General features: G+C 43.0%; 1 protein-coding gene across 1 annotated transcript in view; it reads right to left on the bottom strand.

Moving 5' to 3' along the window:
• The window catches only part of PLS3 (plastin 3), a 77,475-nt gene extending 61,143 nt beyond the window's left edge, over nucleotides 1–16,332 (bottom strand). Inside the window, 1 exon segment of the mRNA XM_075573131.1 lies at nucleotides 16,220–16,332. The gene's annotated coding sequence lies outside the window, so the exon portion shown is untranslated.
• Between the last annotated feature and the right edge of the window lie 1,449 nt (nucleotides 16,333–17,781).

Genomic DNA, 17,781 nt, shown 5'->3' with positions numbered 1-17,781 from the left:
GCTTTGCATGTGGGTGGGGTAATTTACCAGTGAGACCATGTAATTCTGTTACACTCCTATAATACAAAAAAAACCTTGAGGGCCACCAACAGGTCATGGTTTAAGGATGTTGCTGCTTCAGCACAGGTGGCTCAATCAGTGGCTCCGTCGTTGACGGGGCCACCTGTGCTGAAGCAGGGATAGCCTTGAAACCTGACCGGTTGGTGGCCCTCGAGGACTGGAGTTGGCCACTCATGCCATACGTAATAAAAAAGGTGATTGTTCCAATAGCTGCCCATCCACGGAAGGTATGTGAACAGCAAACACTAGCATCCACCAGTTTGATCATGCAAGGTAAGAGTGACTATTACCCGTGTGCCCTCACTAAGTATGTTACAACAAAACGTTGAATGGTAAAGAGTGCCTGGTGGAGGCACAGTTATGCGACAGGGTTGAAAAAGGTCAGATTCAGTCTAAAATCCCCTATGGCAAGTTAGCATAAGTCCTCAGCTCAGAGCAAATAAGAAAGGTACCAATATCAGAAGAGTATCCACCATTGGTCCGTGCGACGGTCGGCGCACGCCTGCGCGACGGTTAGTGGGACTGTCAGCGGGTTGGTCAGTGCACGCCAGCGTGACGGTCCGTGAGACGATCCGTGCACGCCGGTCAGTGGGGATGGTCCATGTACACCAGTGCAACAGCCAGTGGGACGGTCTATGCACGCTGGCGCACCGGTCAGTGGGACGGTCATTTGGATGGTCAGTGCACACCTGTGCAACGGTCAGTGGGCCCAGGCCTGTCAGTCAGTGCAGCACCTTTAATAAGCTTTACACTGCAATTGGCACTGCAGATTCCAAAACGTACCACATTCTTGTGACCAACGGGGGAACGCAACACTTATTTAATTCGTTTTTGTTATGTTACTAAATCTTTATTGATGATTACAAAGTTGTCATACAAGAAGTCGCCCTATTTTGCTTCATACTGCTGTTCCTCCGGAATCTGCTTCTCTCTCTGAATTGAATGTGGGAACTTACAGCCATTAGAAAGGGTTAGGCTAGGTTTTTATCTTTTGACAAATGGAGGCGCTGTAGACAAAACTATTAAACATTTTCCCAGGGCTTGGTCTCTACAGCTCGTCAGTGAAGTAGATATGGAACACTAGAAACCAGTTATGCCGTCAGTGAAGCAGGCACGTCAATGGGTGTGAAAACCCAAAGCTAGAGAAAATTGGAGATTCAAACAATAAAAACACTTTTTGATTCTTATGAGAGATGAGGCCACCTATAAAGTGGTCAAAAGCCTTTGAATTGTTAAAGTTGCCGTTCAAGCAATATCCTACATGTGTTTTTTTTTTTAAATCAGTTCTGTACTATGAGAAAATGCATGTAGCATTACATATTTTTTATTTATTTTTTTTAACTATTTTAAAGACATTTTTAATGTATTCTAATGTAGTAGGCGCTTTTGTTCCTATCGCAACCATTTACAAAGCCACATCCTCTTCCCCTTCCGAAATAGCATCACCTTTTTGAGCCCTGCCCTCTGTAGCAGTTTACCAATTGAATCTAGTGCCTGCCTGGTCACATGATCTTCCTCACAGAACTTTTGCTGTCAGTGCAACAGAAGATTGCCCAAGATGCATTTAGTGAACCACCAGCTGAATTTCATTGATCGATTAGCAATTTAGCTAATCGCTTGTCAGTGTGCAGATTGTATTGAGGCAATAGAAAAAAAGAAAAAAAGAAAAAAAGAAGAAAAAAAAAACCACAGCTTGAAGAATAATCTGAACTCTATTTAAATGTCTATACAGTGTTGCCTTATTACTGTTTTTTATTCCCTTTTGTTCCTGGATGAAATTTGCTCCCTTATTTTTTTGCCACTATTCTATCTGGACTGGGTTTGAGTCCTGTTTGGCAGCTGCATTTCCCATTAAGGACAGTATAAAATTACTTGATTATCACTATTCACTTTGGAATTCATGTTCATTTAATGGTTGTCACATTTAGGCTGAGTCCATAGGACTGCAGCCGTGCTGAGGCGCACGGAGGCTGAGGGAAAGCGGGTGCTTTCCCTGGCCTTGGTCCGTGCGCCATCCGTGGGCATGTCGGGGAGGGGAGGGGGGCTGTGACATTGGGTGAACAGCTCACGTGACCGGCCCTGCGCACCCTTGAGCGCTGGAATTTAAAATTTTGCTAAGACTTACGCTTCCGCAAGCGTGCGTAAGCGAGCCCCTGCTAAAACCGCTCTCATTGCGGCTGCAGGGGCTCACTGCCGAGAAGCAGCGCGCCTGCCCGAGGCCTTAGTAGTGTTATTTGCGCTTCAACTTTTGTTCTTCAATTAGCTTTCAACTTAGAAGGCAATAGTCTGACTTCCCAAACCGGACGGGACGTCTAGAACACCCGAGCCAACTAAACTTTGTAAACTCGCGGCTACTTCGAGGTTCCCTGAAAGGGCAGAAAGTCACTAACAATTGCTAAAAAGGCAGCAAAGTATTGTATTGTATATCTTTATATAGCGCCAAAAGTGTACTCAGCGCTTCACAAAGAATACAGTACAGCGAATAATTATACAATAAGTGCAGCAAAATCAGACAATAGGAAAGAAAATCCCTGCCCCGAAGAGCTTACAATCTAAGAGGTTTGATGGGAAATTTACAGAGACAGTAGGTGAGGGAGTAAGTGCTGTAGATCAAAATAGTACAAGGAGGTTCCGGACATATCCAAAAGGAAGTCATCTGATTTCAAGTGCTTAAAGAACCGTATATTTCATTCTAAATGCTCCTTCATAGTTTCTAAGACGTTACCATTTTTTCTTCCCTCAAACGATGTTCGTCATGTTAGAAATAGAATTGTAGCCCAATACACCGTACTGGAGACTCCATCTTACTGTATCCCAAAAATTTCTTTTAAAAGACTTAGCCAGCGAATAGTCTTGTAATAGGAAGGCTTGTTACCATTCTGCAGAGTGCAGTCACATTGAATGCACCCTTTTAATGGAACTTTCAGGGGATCCAATCCATTAACTCGTGGCATAATATAATTTGGAAAATCAGTGGCTATGGAGAAACTTAAAGCTTTAAATAAGATGAAACCATTGAAATACTTTAGTATATGGGAACCCTTTATTAAATACACAGAGATAGCCAATGGTTTAAGCAAGTATCCGTACAAAATATGTGTTTCTTATAAATCCCCAAAAGACTGGGGTACCCCACTTACCAACAACCTAGCTCTATACACACGGAAAATGAATGTGACTTAAATGTACTTTAATGCAAGGTTTTTCATTTTTCTACTTACTGTATTCTGTATAAATGTATGCAAATGTTTGCAATACGGGTAATAATGAACCCCATTTTATTTCTGTACCCTTAACTCCCACCCACTCTCCCCTTTACTCTTAAAAAATTAATAAAAACGGAAAAAAAAATGAAAAAGATATATGTGTTGGTGTCAGATTTGGGTACAAAAAGGAATCTTTTACCCAGGTATGGCCCCTTAAAAAAAAGTCACTAGAATTAGTTCCCTTTGGTCCAATGAGGGATTGCCCCTTTAAAGGATCCAAGCAGTCCTTAGAGAGCGTACAGTATGCAAACATCACAATAGATAGATCAAAGACCTGATAGTATATAGCAGGCATACCCACTATTGATTTAACCAATTCCAACTGAGAGAACCGTTTCCAGATACAAACATTTGTGGTAAGAACATTAGAAAGTGATAGGAGTCGGCACTAAGTGGCACCAGTAATGCTCGTCTGCACATTAAGCAGAGGAAGCTTTAGACCAGGAGTGCTCAACTCCAGTCCTCAAGAACCACCAACAGGTCAGGTTTTAAAGGATATCCCTGCTTCAGCACAGGTGGCACAGTCAAATACAGCTGTCAAAAACCTGACCTGTTAGTACAGTAGCCCTTAAAAGACTGGAGTTGGCTACGATATACATATATAACCGGTTCCTTGTGTGCACTTTATCCGGGTTTGCCAACAACTTCCGAAAACATATTTTTATCTTCATTGATCTTTAAATGTAGCCCACATTAAAACGTCGCAGTCACGCGCACGCGGAGCAAATGACTTTAAAACACATCCATAGGGTGTCTCCTGATGTAGCCGGAACTCTTTAGCGCAGAAGAGCCTCCCTGCTAGCAAAATGACAACAGGTGTGTGTGTGCATCCGCTCTTTGGAAATATTGACAATGGCATTTGTGTAAATAGTTCGTTCATGACCGAGGCGCTTTAACGAATGCAAAGCCACCCACCACCGCTGATGCAATCTTTTTTAGTCAAATGGCATGCTGCCATGAGAACACGCTTACTGTACATACACACAGTGTGAATGGGAAGTCATCATTTACAGCACAGAGGAGCTCATTTCTAAGGTTCCTTGCCTATCATTTATTTATAACGAGCCCACATATGCCGTGGCGCTGTACGATAGGATTGGGGGACAAATACAGTAAGTGACAAACAGTAACATACAGTGTTACAGTAGGTTAGGAGTGCCCTGCCCCACAGAGCTTACAATCTATAGGGAAGGGTAAGTGGAAACAGAGGCACGGGGGGGTGAGAAGGTCGCTGTGTTATATGAAGGAGGTGGGGAAGCAGTAAGTGGGATTATGCGGAGGTAGAGATGCGAGAGCAGGTTAAGTGTGAAGAGGGAGCGGGTTCAATATGCTTCTGAAATACTTCACCCATCCCAATAACCGGGCAGCTGTAATAGCAGCGAACAGCTGACGCCTTTGGGGTGACTCGGGTGTTATGTCCCAGAGATTCTTTAAAGCATTTACTGTAGCTGCTTCCATCAGAAAACCATGAAACAATCTTTGTAAGTACGATTTCCTTAATTTACCAAATGTCAAATATTCCTATGGAACGTGTTTATCCATCATAAATCTATATTTAACACAACATGGCATGTTTCAGAAAGTAATCTGTTTTTTTTTTTTTTTTTAAAGATGGCCGTCGATTGATGAAGTTACGGCATGTGATATAAATTTTAGACGGAGGCCCTCACTTTCAGTTTCAAGTATTTAAACGACCCCCCACTCCCTTTTCTGAAAAGGCCGTCATACGCAAGACAATGTTACATAGATGAGGCGGCAAAATGAAATAGCTGTCCCTCGAGTTCAACCTGTGCTAAATGTAGACAACAGATGCTTATCCTATATTTGTACTTACAGTATTGTGAACCAGAGGAAGGCAATCAAAAAACCCCAGTAATACATTTTTTTATTGTCTCATAAGGAGAAAAGGAAATAGTCTGAGAACCCTTTTGGACATTAGAATTGAGACTCTCTCCCCTTTATTTTTTACTATTGAAATTGTGATTGTTTGAGCGGGGTCCTGCCTCGTTGACGCAACACCAAAAATCAAAGCTATTTTTACCCGGTAACAGGAGTGTAAGGCAAGTACACTTTTTTCTATTTGTTGTATAACTAATAGGCATTCGCTCACTTTCAAGTTATAACAGAGCTTGATGAATCTGGGGGTTAAGCGTTTAAGTGAAAGCGTAAGGTGCACGACAGCTTGGCACCGCTTAGTAAATATGGTACTAAGTGCCATATGTGATAAAAATGGTCAGCTTCACTTCAGCAATCACTCGACTGAAGATTATTCTACCTCTCTGATACCCACATTGTCAATAAAGTACATAAACTGCTACAAATCCCATTTCTACTAAATGCCTCAACGCAAGAGGAAATGTAAGAAATACACAGATATAGCTGCCATTATTGCACCCACTGGTGAAGTAGCGCAGTACTGTACTACCTCCCACCCCCTTCTTGTGCACTGGCTGATTTAGCACAATGGCTGATTCTCCCGCATTGTGCGTGTCCCAAAGCAACATGCCACGGTGTGCAAAACCATCTCCTACATCTGTAGCTATACGACGGCTACTTGTGGTAGCACAGGAGAGGCATCACACATTGGCCACAACCCAATCATGACAAGAGCCTACAAGGGGTAGAAGATCAAGACAGATCATTGGGGGTCACTCTACTCACAGGCCACCTGTTCCCAACACGTGTTAGGGGAGACAGTAAAGCTTTTACACGAGGAGGCCAAACATGCAGCACATGTTAACACATCTGTTCAACGTGTTTAGAGTTAACGTTTACATACAGAAGTCAAAGCCATCTTAAAAAAATATATATTTATCACATAAACTGGCCGTGACAAGACTGACTTAAGAACAAAGAGGAAAGATTCTGTATTTCATTTAAGAAGTGTTCAAGTTGCATCAAAAAAAAAACAAAACAAAAAAAAACAGGTGGTTAGTAGAATTTATAGATAATAAATCCTTACTACAATGAATAAGCAGACGGCTTCATTCCTAGATTATGGAACCAAACCTCTTATTTCCATCAATGGTTGTTATTCGCTCCTATTATATTTTAGGTTTTTCAGGAACATTCACTATACTCGGCTGATCGCAGTTATCGGCTAAAAATAACTACAGCTGAAGTCGGGGGTACTTTTCTGCCAGTAACGGGGCGAACAGCGGTCTCACAGTATCTAACTGGCTCTTCTAGCCGTTTGTCAGACAGTGACCGATTCCAAACACTCGCAGGAGACATTATATGGGAATTACCCATTTAAAAACAGTTTCCAGGTTTGATATGGAATCAACATGGAGGAAATAAGCAGGGCACTGGATGAAAGCGGACCAAGTTGGCAGTGACAATGTCAGAACAGTTCCATGCGATACCAGTTGCCAACCACTTTAATTTCACTCAAACAAAATACCATTGTTTATAAGCATTGAAGCTGAATAGACAGTGGCTGACCCCATTTGCATTCTTATTTTCCTTATGTAACTGAGAGGACGGGCTCCTGCTGGAACCAACATCTTGTCTGTGTCTCCACCATCCAAGAATCGTGTGAATGGGGCCAAACAGGTTTTAAAAGGCTTTGCAATTCCACAAGTTTAGTTTCAGCGTTTATTTGTACACAATATGCAGTGTTACAGGGGACCCCTTTATCAGTAGCAGTAAAACTTTGAGGGTGCCAAATGAAGCTGAAGATTGTGGCACAGACTACACAAAGCCCACGCTCCAGTATCTCTATAGAAGTTTCTCTCCTCACGCACAATTAGCAGTTTGAGAAAAGACAGAATTAGTGCAATACTGCAACAGCAAATAACAATAAAGACACAATCTGAAAGAGCAGGTGAGACATGTGGATGAGTTACCAGCGTTTAATGTGTCAATGAAGCAAAGTTGTTTACCAAGTGGCACTGATGCCTTCAGTGACCCAACCAAGCATCTAAACCAGAGCTCTTCAACGTGCAGGCAATGCACCAAAGCCAGCCCCCAGAAGACCTTGCAGTACCCCCTGGATGGTCTGCTGCTGTTCATTTCACTGGCTCAAGCAGCCAAGTGCAAATTTTCACACAGAATTTCATTATAAAGCCAAAGTAATAAAATATGTGGTATAGATCTTTATAAATTCTTACAAAGTGTTGAGACATGGAACATTTTAGAGCAGCAATCTCGCCTACTCATTTTCTTTTAAAGAAGAAAAATAAAATGGGGGAGTGCTCCGGAGATGGACTGCACTGATTTTTAGCTTTAGAGACACCTGGTCCCAGAGATCCTTACCAATTTAGTTCCCTGCGCTTTCTCCACTTTAGGTGAAGCAAAAAAGGTCACCAAATCTCATCGGTCCTGTGGGCCCACAGGAAATTGCAACGTCATGGAGGGAGCGGCCCCATCACAGCTTCCTCTTGGAAGGCCATGGTAGAAAACTTTGGAAATCCGGGAAGTGTCCACTACGGGCAACTTAAACCATGCGGAGAACAAGGTATCTGGGTAGAAAAGAAGCAGGCACTCGGTCTTAATCAGCAAGTGAATTTAATGTGCCTAAGAAACCAACGTTTCGGCAGTGCAATACTGCCTTCTACAAGGTGAGGGCCCAGAACAAAAAACTGTATAACTCCTCTCCTGCCGACCAAAAGGCAAAATGGACAGGATTGCTGTTTTTTTTAGTCTTTTTAGATATAGATGTAAAATCCCATTACTGCACAATGATGGATGGCCCTTCCAAAATGTTTTCTAATCCAGCCCTTTGGAAAATGAACTGATCTAGAGCGTTACCATTAAATCCCTACACGGCGTCTGTTATACAGAAGAGAGAAGTATGTTATAGCACTCACCCAGGAGAAAGAAAAACGTTCTGTTCCGTGATGGACGGCCATGAAGACAGGTATGAAACAGCACAGCCTTCTAATCATTTAAAGTCACAGGGTGACAGGTCTGATGGAGGTTTCCTTCCATTAGCTACAATCCCTGATCCCTGGCCTGAGAGTTGAGAATTCCTATCTGAAGAACAGTTAGTAGGTTGGGAATTGTAGGAATGCAGTAAAGTTAGTAATCAAACACCAGCCTGAAATTTGATCGGAGGGGAGGTTATGGAGGTAGCATGCTTGGAGTCAGAGCTCGGCTCTAAGGCATTCAGACTAAACAAAAGGAATTGTGCCAACTTAAATCTTACTAAAATGTGTTTAACAAAAGTATGATTACATCAATCTCAATTAACACCTTCAGATGCTTCCTGCCTCCCAGAGTTTCTCCTTAAATAACGGAGGCATAACATTAATTGTACTTTCGCCAGTGTCCTTAACTGCTAGAGGATTTAATATGAAATACATGCCATAAGATGAGAAATATAAGAAGCCGTTTAATGGGTCTTTCATGCTTATTATGTGATTTTAAGGAGAACTTTAAGAGCTGAGAATGCTGAATATTTTAATAGTATTTTGTATGTTACAAGCATTTTGAGGGACTTGTGCTTTAAAATAGTCCCAAATCACCATCCCTTCCCAGGTCTGCTGTGTCACGTTATGAAAGCAGGAAATTCTATAATTATTTTTGGTTGATGCTTTAGAACAGGGGCGGCCGACTTCCGGTCCTCAAGGGCCACCAACAGGTCAGGTTTTATGGTTATCCCTGCTTCAGCACAGGTAGGTCAATCATTGTCACTGATCGAGCCATGAATCTCTGGTTTAAAGAAAGCCATGAACCCAAATAAAAAATGGGAGGCAGGGAAAATAATGTAGATTACATTTCTCAATCTGCATTTAGATCCTCTATTTGCCAAACACAAACCACATGCTGTGCGTTCTTTCATCTGTTTGGTATATCAAAATGTATGTATGTATGTATGTATGTCTTTATTTGTATAGCGCCATAAAATGTACATAGCGCTTCACAGTAGTAATACATGTCATATAAATAACAAATATAAATAACACATCATGGGAATAAGTGCTTCAGACATACTGTAAAAGTAACATTAAGGAAGGAGTCCCTGCTCCGAGGAGCTTACAATCTAATGGTAGGTAGGGAGAACGTACAGAGACAGTAGGAGGGAATACTAGTAAGTGCGTCTGCAGGAGGCCAAGCTTTGTGTCAAGTGTCCATGATTATCCAGTGCTACTCATATGCTTCTTTAAGCAGATGTGTCTTAAGGTGGGTCTTAAAGGTGGATAGCGAGGGGGCAAGTCGGGTATTGAGGGGAAGAGCATTCCAGAGGTGTGGGGCAGAAAGTGAGAAAGGTTTAAGGCGGGAGAGAGCTTTAGATACAAAGGGGGTAGAAAGAAGACATCCTTGAGAAGAACGCAAGAGTCGTGATGGTGCATAGCGAGAAATTAGGGCTGAGATGTAATGAGGGGCAGAAGAATGTAAAGCTTTAAAAGTGAGCAGTAGAATTGAGTGTGAGATACGCGATTTAATCGGAAGCCAGGAGAGGGATTTCAGCAGGGGAGACGCTGAGACAGATTTAGGAAAGAGTAGAGTGATTCTGGCAGCAGTGTTTAGGATAGATTGTAGGGGAGACAGGTGAGAGGTAGGAAGGCCGGACAGCAGGAGGTTGCAGTAATCGAGACGTGAGAGAATGAGGGCCTGAGTCAGAGTTTTAGCAGTTGAGTAACAGAGGAAAGGGCGTATCTTTGTGATATTGCGGAGGAAAAAGCGACAAGTTTTAGAAACGTTTTGAATATGAGAGGAGAATGAGAGAGAGGAATCAAGTGTGACCCCTAGGCAGCGTGCTTGGGCTACTGGGTGAATGATCGTATTTCCAATAGCAATGTGGAAGGATGTAGTAGGGCCAGGTTTGGGAGGTAGTATAAGGAGCTCTGTTTTTGCCATGTTAAGTTTCAGTCGGCGGATGGCCATCCAGGATGATATTCCAGAGAGGCATTCAGAAACTTTGGTCTGTATAGCAGGTGTAAGGTCAGGGGTTGAAAGGTAAATTTGTGTGTCGTCAGCATAGAGGTGATATTTAAACCCAAAAGATGTGATTAGGTCACCTAGAGAGAGTGTGTAGAGAGAAAAGAGAAGGGGTCCCAGGACAGAGCCCTGGGGTACCCCCACAGAGAGATCAATAGAGGAGGAGGAGGTGTTAGCAAAAGAGACACTGAAGGTACGATGGGAGAGGTAAGAGGAGATCCAGGATAAAGCTTTGTTCCGAATACCAAGAGTATGGAGAATGTGAAGGAGAAGAGGGTGGTCCACGGTGTCGAATGCTGCAGAGAGGTCGAGTAATATGAGCAGAGTGTAATGACCTCTGTCTTTGGCAGCGTGGAGGTCGTCAGTTATTTTAGTGAGGGCTGTTTCAGTAGAGTGAGCAGTGCGGAAGCCAGATTGTAGAGGGTCTAGTACAGAATAGGTGTTGAGAAAGTGTAGCAATCGAGAGAATACAAGACGTTCAAGGAGTTTGGAGGCAAAAGGCAGGAGGGAGACAGGTCGATAGTTAGAAGGACAGGTAGGGTCAAGCTTGCTGTTTTTGAGTAATGGTATAACGGTTGCATGCTTGAAGGATGAAGGAAAGGTACCAGAGTAGAGGGAAGAGTTAAAGATCTGTGTGAGCATAGGGATTATAGAAGGAGCAAGAGGTTTTAGGAGATGGGAGGGAATGGGGTCAAGTGGGCAAGTGGTAGAGGGCGAAGAGGAGATCAGCAGTGATACATCCTCCTCCGAGATAGCAGAAAAAGAGTCAAGAAAGACAGGAGGAGAGTTGCGAAGCATTGTGGGATGAAAATACCCTAGACTGAAACAGAGCAATGTAACCAAATGGCCATACAGCGTTAAAGTAACTGTGGATGTTCACAATTAAAAGGAGGAGATTTCACACAATTAAATATTGGTAGGAATTGTCCATACTTTGGATCTAAGCCAACAATCTCCACATACAGAATTCTGTTTGTCAAAATGAAACAGCGCCAATGTCTAAGGCTGTCACACATTTTAATCTGGTCTGTAACTGTTTCATACGCCCATAATATAATCTCTAACTGTGCATGCAATGTCTTGTATATAATGTATACCCTGCTCATTTAGGTAACTGTATTTGTAACCATGTATTATTTGTCTTAACTCTGTGCCCAGGACATACTTGAAAACGAGAGGTAACTCTCAATGTATTACTTCCTGGTAAAATATTTTATAAATAAATAAAATGTGATCAGTTAACACCTTACAGATCTGCATTCATTCTGTGCCAGACTGTCTCCTCTTACTTCCACAAGCAGCAAACAGGAAGCACAACTCCCTGCACACATTCCACTGGGATTATGTAACGCCACATACAGTTCTGCAGGAGGAGTTAGGTATTATTGTTTTTGCTCAAAAAAGGATGGCACAAGGGCAGTGCAGAAGACTAAACAAAAACAAACTGACATGCAAGACTGAATACGGCATAGTTTAAAAGGGGTGCGCTTATTTACAAAGCGGATCTATTTCTCATACCCATGTAATGCCTAATTTTCTAAGGTACTTCAAATAAAAATACCGCTTGTTTACACATTCACGTCTCAGACAGGCCTGCCTTTCACCATTATCTCTTGGCATACAATGCTAGCACTGCAGCAAGGGATTCTGGGTAATGACCTGCAAATGAATCCACACTAGCTTTTACTTTCTGTCCATTTTAACACGGACTCCTTATAAGCGTATGCCTGCCGCATTACACAGCGTTTTCAGGTACTGAAGAATACATTTTTAGATCTGTTGACAGTCTTGGGAAATTTAGGCTCAAAAAAGGTAACACTATTTATTCGGCATTGCAGTCTCCATATACTCTCAGATACTAGTCAATGGCAAATATGAGAAAAGGTTCATCTGGATGTTCCCAACAAATTTGTACATACAATTAAACCGCACACAGCAATATCTTCCCTGCTATTATCCGCGTGTGATGGCTTTTTCTGGCAATGATATACTAAATCAAAAATACAACATTTCAGACCAGGAAACATAGCCTAATTGTGAGCATGGACATCCATTAAACATACAGTGGTCACTTACTGTAGCAGCTTGTATGGAGCTTTGCACGTTTAGGCAAAAAAGCCCAATTGCCAGACGAACAATAACAAAGATTACAGAATAAACATTAGACAGAGTTTTCATTCTAGTTACGGCAGGGGTTCTCAACTCCAGTCTTCGACTGAGCCACCTGTGCTGAAGCAGGGATATCCTGAAAATCTGACTTTGTTGGGGGCCCTTGAAGACTGGAGTTGTGCATCTCTGAACTAGATGTTTTAATCATAAATACACTGTTCCAAAAACGTAGCCAGGCGTTACCTGCAATATACAATATTGTCAGAGTTCATGGAGTCTCACTTTGATTTATGGCTTGTACAGCAAATCGATACAGAGATGCAACATGAAACTCCGCCGTGTTAAAACCACTGATAAACTTTTATGGACCAAACTTTTGTGCTTTCACTTCCCAAAACAAAACGTAAACGTGAGCACAGAGAAAGCTGGTTACCCAGTCTGGATTTTCTATTGATTTGAATAAAGTTAATGATTTATTGATGATGCCCATGCAAGAGTGTCTGTATATTTATGGAGTCTGCGATAAAAAGCACATTCAGAGCAAATAGAAAATACTAAAAATCAATCTTAGGTGTGATTATTGGGGAAAAACCACTAAGAACAAAAAAAAAAAACCTTGCACCAAGAAACGAACATTAAAAATGTGTTAACTGAATTACTGGGTGATAAAAATGTCTGCAGTAAGACAGCGCTGGTTCACAGACATTGGTCTCACACTTTATAGGCAAAGACATTTAATTTATTCCAAGACAAACAGCGATTGTGATGACTGTTTGTAGTATATGGTTCAACAACTCATGAAGCATAGAGGGGGAGAGGAATGTATTTCCCTGGGGCAATACATGGCTTCCTGGTGCTGTAAAGAGATATATGGGTCAGCTTCAGGCAGTCTACTGTATGCTCAACTAAGGGAACTTCAAATGTAGGCTTGGAATAAGGCGTAATTGGAGGCCTATAGTAAGGGTTTGCCATGTGACTGAACGCCCATTATCTCAGGGCACGCAGAACATGCTACAGACAGCACAAACCAGCAAATGAACAACTGATTACTTATACACAATCACCAAGTAAATGTGGATTACTATGCAACCGTTATGGATGGTAACACTGTGTTGTCTAACTGCTACAATTTTAGTGTTTTATTACCATAAAACGAGAGGAAACTCTCAATGTATTACTTCCTGGTAAAATATTTTATAAATAAATAAAACAACAGTTCCCAACCTATTACATGGTTCTCCCTCTGCTATAAAATATTTGTTCCACAAACCTCAAAATAATAAACCTTATTGCCAACGCATCAGACCATTGCACCAAAACCTGTGTGACCGATCCCAGTCAGTATAGTGTCCTGAGCTCGGGGGGGGGAGGGGCGCCTACTGGGTATAACCGTCACTCACTGCGGGAGCTTCCAAAGTCCCGTCCCATAAAGCAGGGGTGCACTACATTTTCTGGGGGGAGCGCGGCAGTTATAGAGGTCCTGCGCTCTACCCCGAGGCAATTAAATGCTAGGGACCACGCAAGGCCTGTATAATACACTTACCTTCCCACGACGTGTCGTCCTGGTAGCCCGGCGTCAATTGATGCCACGTTACCATGGCAACGTAACGTCACATGACCCCGCACGTAATTTGACGCCGGGGCTGGGCAGGGGTGCGAGGCACCAAGGAGAGCAGGTAGGGGTGCACACGGGGGAAAGTTTGCGCACCCCTGCCATAAAGCCTTGCTGCTGTGCATGCAAAGCATTGTGGGGAGCATCTTTGGAAGCTCCTGCTGTAATTGACAGCTGTACCACCCACACTAAGGTGCAGTTGGGGTCTTACTAAGTGCCCAGTCCTCACACAGGCTCAGTAACCAGCTATACTGCCTGGTATCCACCATTTTTTTGGCAAACCCCTTGGAGACACCTTACAAAACCCTATGGGTTCCTGCATCGCATGTTGGGAATCGCTGCCACAATGTATTCAACCATACATACTACATAGTTGGTATTTTGCCATTTGCTGAGTTGCACAATACTCCTGTTGCACAGAGATCAAAAGAAACATCAGAGCTCGTGCCGTCAGTTTTCCAAGTACTGTGTTTAGATTTTTTTGGATCAAAGAGACTTCTTCTTGCAGGTGCAAGAACAAAAAAAAGCTCAGAAGAGTCATAGTAAAAATCAAGAAAGTTCCACACTATCGTCCTCGGATAACGAATGTGTGTACACTTGGGGTGGGCAACTCCCATCCCCCAGGGCCACCGGTTCTCAAGATGTCCCTGCTTCAGCAAAGGTGCCTCAATCTTCGACCGAGTACACAAAATGGTAAATGGTGTAGTACCCCTTTTGGAGAGGCAGAGAAGTGGTATAAGAACACCCCTTTTCTGTCCTCTAGGGCTGACTGCTGTTATTAGCATGACAGGTAAACGTTATTAATAGGGTAAAATATATCACCACGTTGGTTTAACCGCTTCAGTGCCAGAAAGGGTCTGCCACCCCATCTCGCTGAACACGCAGAAGAGAACAGACACTCCGCAACGCGCTGCAGGACCCTCTGGCAGTTAAAGGGTTGCGTTTTTAAGCCCCACAGTATTTGGGTAACCATTACAGAACGCATTAGAGTGGCGCACACATAGGGGGCAGTAACGGCGTTTGAGGTGTGTGAAATTTTCACTTAAGTTCACAAAAATCAGGCGAAATTTACACTTTTACCATTTTTTTCCCCAATAGTGAAAAATTGTGCGCGGCACACACACACACACACACACACACACACACACACACACACACGGCATTAAAAGGCAGCATGTAGGTCACATGATCCTAGATTCATGTCATCTTTTACAGGAGTACAGCAAAGTTTAAAGAGGAATGGCCTACACATTTTAAAAAGCCCATTTCAAGATATTAGCACCTCTCTAAATGGCGACCGTCCCACAACTGGAACGGATTATTTACTTTTTAATGGCCTCATTGGCAGCATCACAAAAGTTGAGAAATGCCAGCAACTGTTCTCCCCCCCCCCCCCAACTGTTCTCCCCCACCCCCACCCCCAACTGTTCTCCCCCACCCCCAAAAAATCATGTGCACATTACTCCACAAGAGGATCACGGAGACAAAGGGATTTCCTTCTAGTCTTCCCAGCACTTAACAGGTTAAACATAAAAGAAGTTTACATGTGTATATAATGAAAAATCGTTGCACAAAGAATACAGGTATATAGTACAGTATATAAAACCTGTATACACAAGGCAAAGAAGATGATACCCACATCTCTCAAGCCTTAGTACCCTTCAATGCCAAAGTACCATACGAGCCCTGATCCCAATGATCCACTAGCTCATGTGGCAGTGAAAGTGTCAAGGAATAGCAGGTCCACGCCCTACAGGTCTGACTGCAGGGGAAGCATTTTAAAGGGGATTCTGCTGAATGCATTTAATTATTTCCCCAGAAATGTGATCGGTCACAATGTGTTTCCCTATAAGTAAACATGCTGGAAAGCAGTCATCAGAAAGGCTGCGGCTTCTTATTCATTGACACAGGGAGGTAAAGGCTCAACGTGATCAAACACAACCTTGTGATAACCCTTTAAAAAAATATATATATTAAAATCAACAGAGGGTATGTAATGCATGGATATCCTCTTAAAGGCTCCAAAAGTTAGCAACGGGTGAGACATTGGAAGAACTTGCCCCGATACAGATGCTGATCATCAAATCCTATTTATGGTATTTTTTTCCCCCGTTCCACCCCATAGTTTTAGGGTCATTCCACAGGGTCAGCCCCATGCTGGGAGCATCCCAAGGGATATGGCTGATGCAGAGGCAGCCTCCCTGCAGTGGGGTGTCTGGAACCTACCTCATGCTGTAACCTACAAGGGAAGGTGGGGGGGGGGGGGGATAAGGGAAATAGGACTTACAGCAACTTTGAGGGCCACCTACCGCAGCTTGTCCAAGGTATCCAGCCCCAGCCAGCACCCACTCTCTCCTCCTCTTCCTTCCCCACCGCCAGCTCAACCCACACACAGCCCAGCACAGCCCCGGCTAAGCACAGCAGCGCTTCCCCCCGCCCCTCTCCATGCCATTGGTAGTGCAGCCGGTCTGTCCCAGGCACACGGGACTCCTGATTGGGCTTCATAGCTTTCAGTATCTCCACAGGCTGCTGGGGGAATGGACAGCTGAGGAGTGAGTGCTGCACAGGGTGGAGGCAGCATGCCCGGAGAAGATACAATGTATCATGTCTGCCTATGAATAAGAGACTTTGTGGGCTCTGCTACCTTTCAATGCACCAGCATATTCACCATACACGCTTTTCTTGTGCATAAACTTCCTCTGCAGGCTGATATGTAGTTGGTTCATTAAAAAAAAGCAAAGTATACCAATCTTTCTGGGACCTTTCTGGCTTAGTGGTTAAAATGAGTGACATTCAGGGGTTCTGGACAACAAAATGACATCTTAATGAACTATGTTTGTATTATATAATGTATACAAGATCATATTTTTATCATGTTATATAATAATATAACATATTATTATTTTCATCGTTTATTTGTAAAGCGTCAACATACTGTATTCCGCTTGGCGGTACAGTGGGGGTATATTACATTACATTATTATATTACGAAGTGATGTATATTACATAAACAAGTGCCAAATTAATGACATTAATAAAAATAAAAAATGAAATAGATAACTAAAAGGTTAAAAGAGCTTAGAAAAAATAAAACATGGAGTGGAAGGCTGGGTGGGAAGGGAACATAATGATAATAGAAAGCTAATCCAGCATGAGAGAAGTAGGATACAGTGTGCGGGTGTATGTCCTGGCATGCACGCCCATAGGAGCGTGCATGCTCAAGGGCACTCAGCCGCACCTGGAGACAAACGATGACTGCTTGAGCAACAGTTAAAAATATTTTGTCAGAAATGGTGCAAAAAGAAGCAGGACCAGAAAGATAATACTCACACTAGAATGCTTGTGTCTATGCATTCGTTGAGTCCCAGTGGAGCCAATGTACCTAAACAGTAGATCCAGTAGGACTCACGAATGCATAGTGTTTTGAACTTGTCTCCTCCCAATTTGGAACTGGAGACAGATTCAATGCCTGTAATTCTGAGACTCGTGCGGTCCTTAGAGTGCATGGTGGAAAAGTGTCGAGGAACACTATGTGTAAGGACCCCTTTGATGATAGCCCTTCGATGCTCTAAGTATCTAGTACTTAGGACGTACCAAACGTCCTCTATGTACTGAATGTTGCAGGCACAAGACAAAGCATACACCAGATGTGTGGTGAGACAATCAATCCGACTTTTAATGGAATGAATGGATCCATTGGAGGCAGATGCAAAGGAATTGCCGGTGGTAAGATGCTTGTACATAGTGCATCTTAACCTACCGCATTTGAAATTGCCAGAGGGGGATGAGCTGGAGTTAACCACCATATGGGTCTCTCTCATTCTACTTGGAGCTAGCTGATTCTTGACA

The sequence above is a fragment of the Ascaphus truei genome, chromosome 16, assembly GCF_040206685.1.
Source record: "Ascaphus truei isolate aAscTru1 chromosome 16, aAscTru1.hap1, whole genome shotgun sequence".
Taxonomy (NCBI): Eukaryota; Metazoa; Chordata; class Amphibia; order Anura; family Ascaphidae; genus Ascaphus; species Ascaphus truei.
The sequence above is the reverse complement of the archived record's forward strand: the minus strand, read 5'-3'. Positions and strand labels throughout refer to the sequence as shown.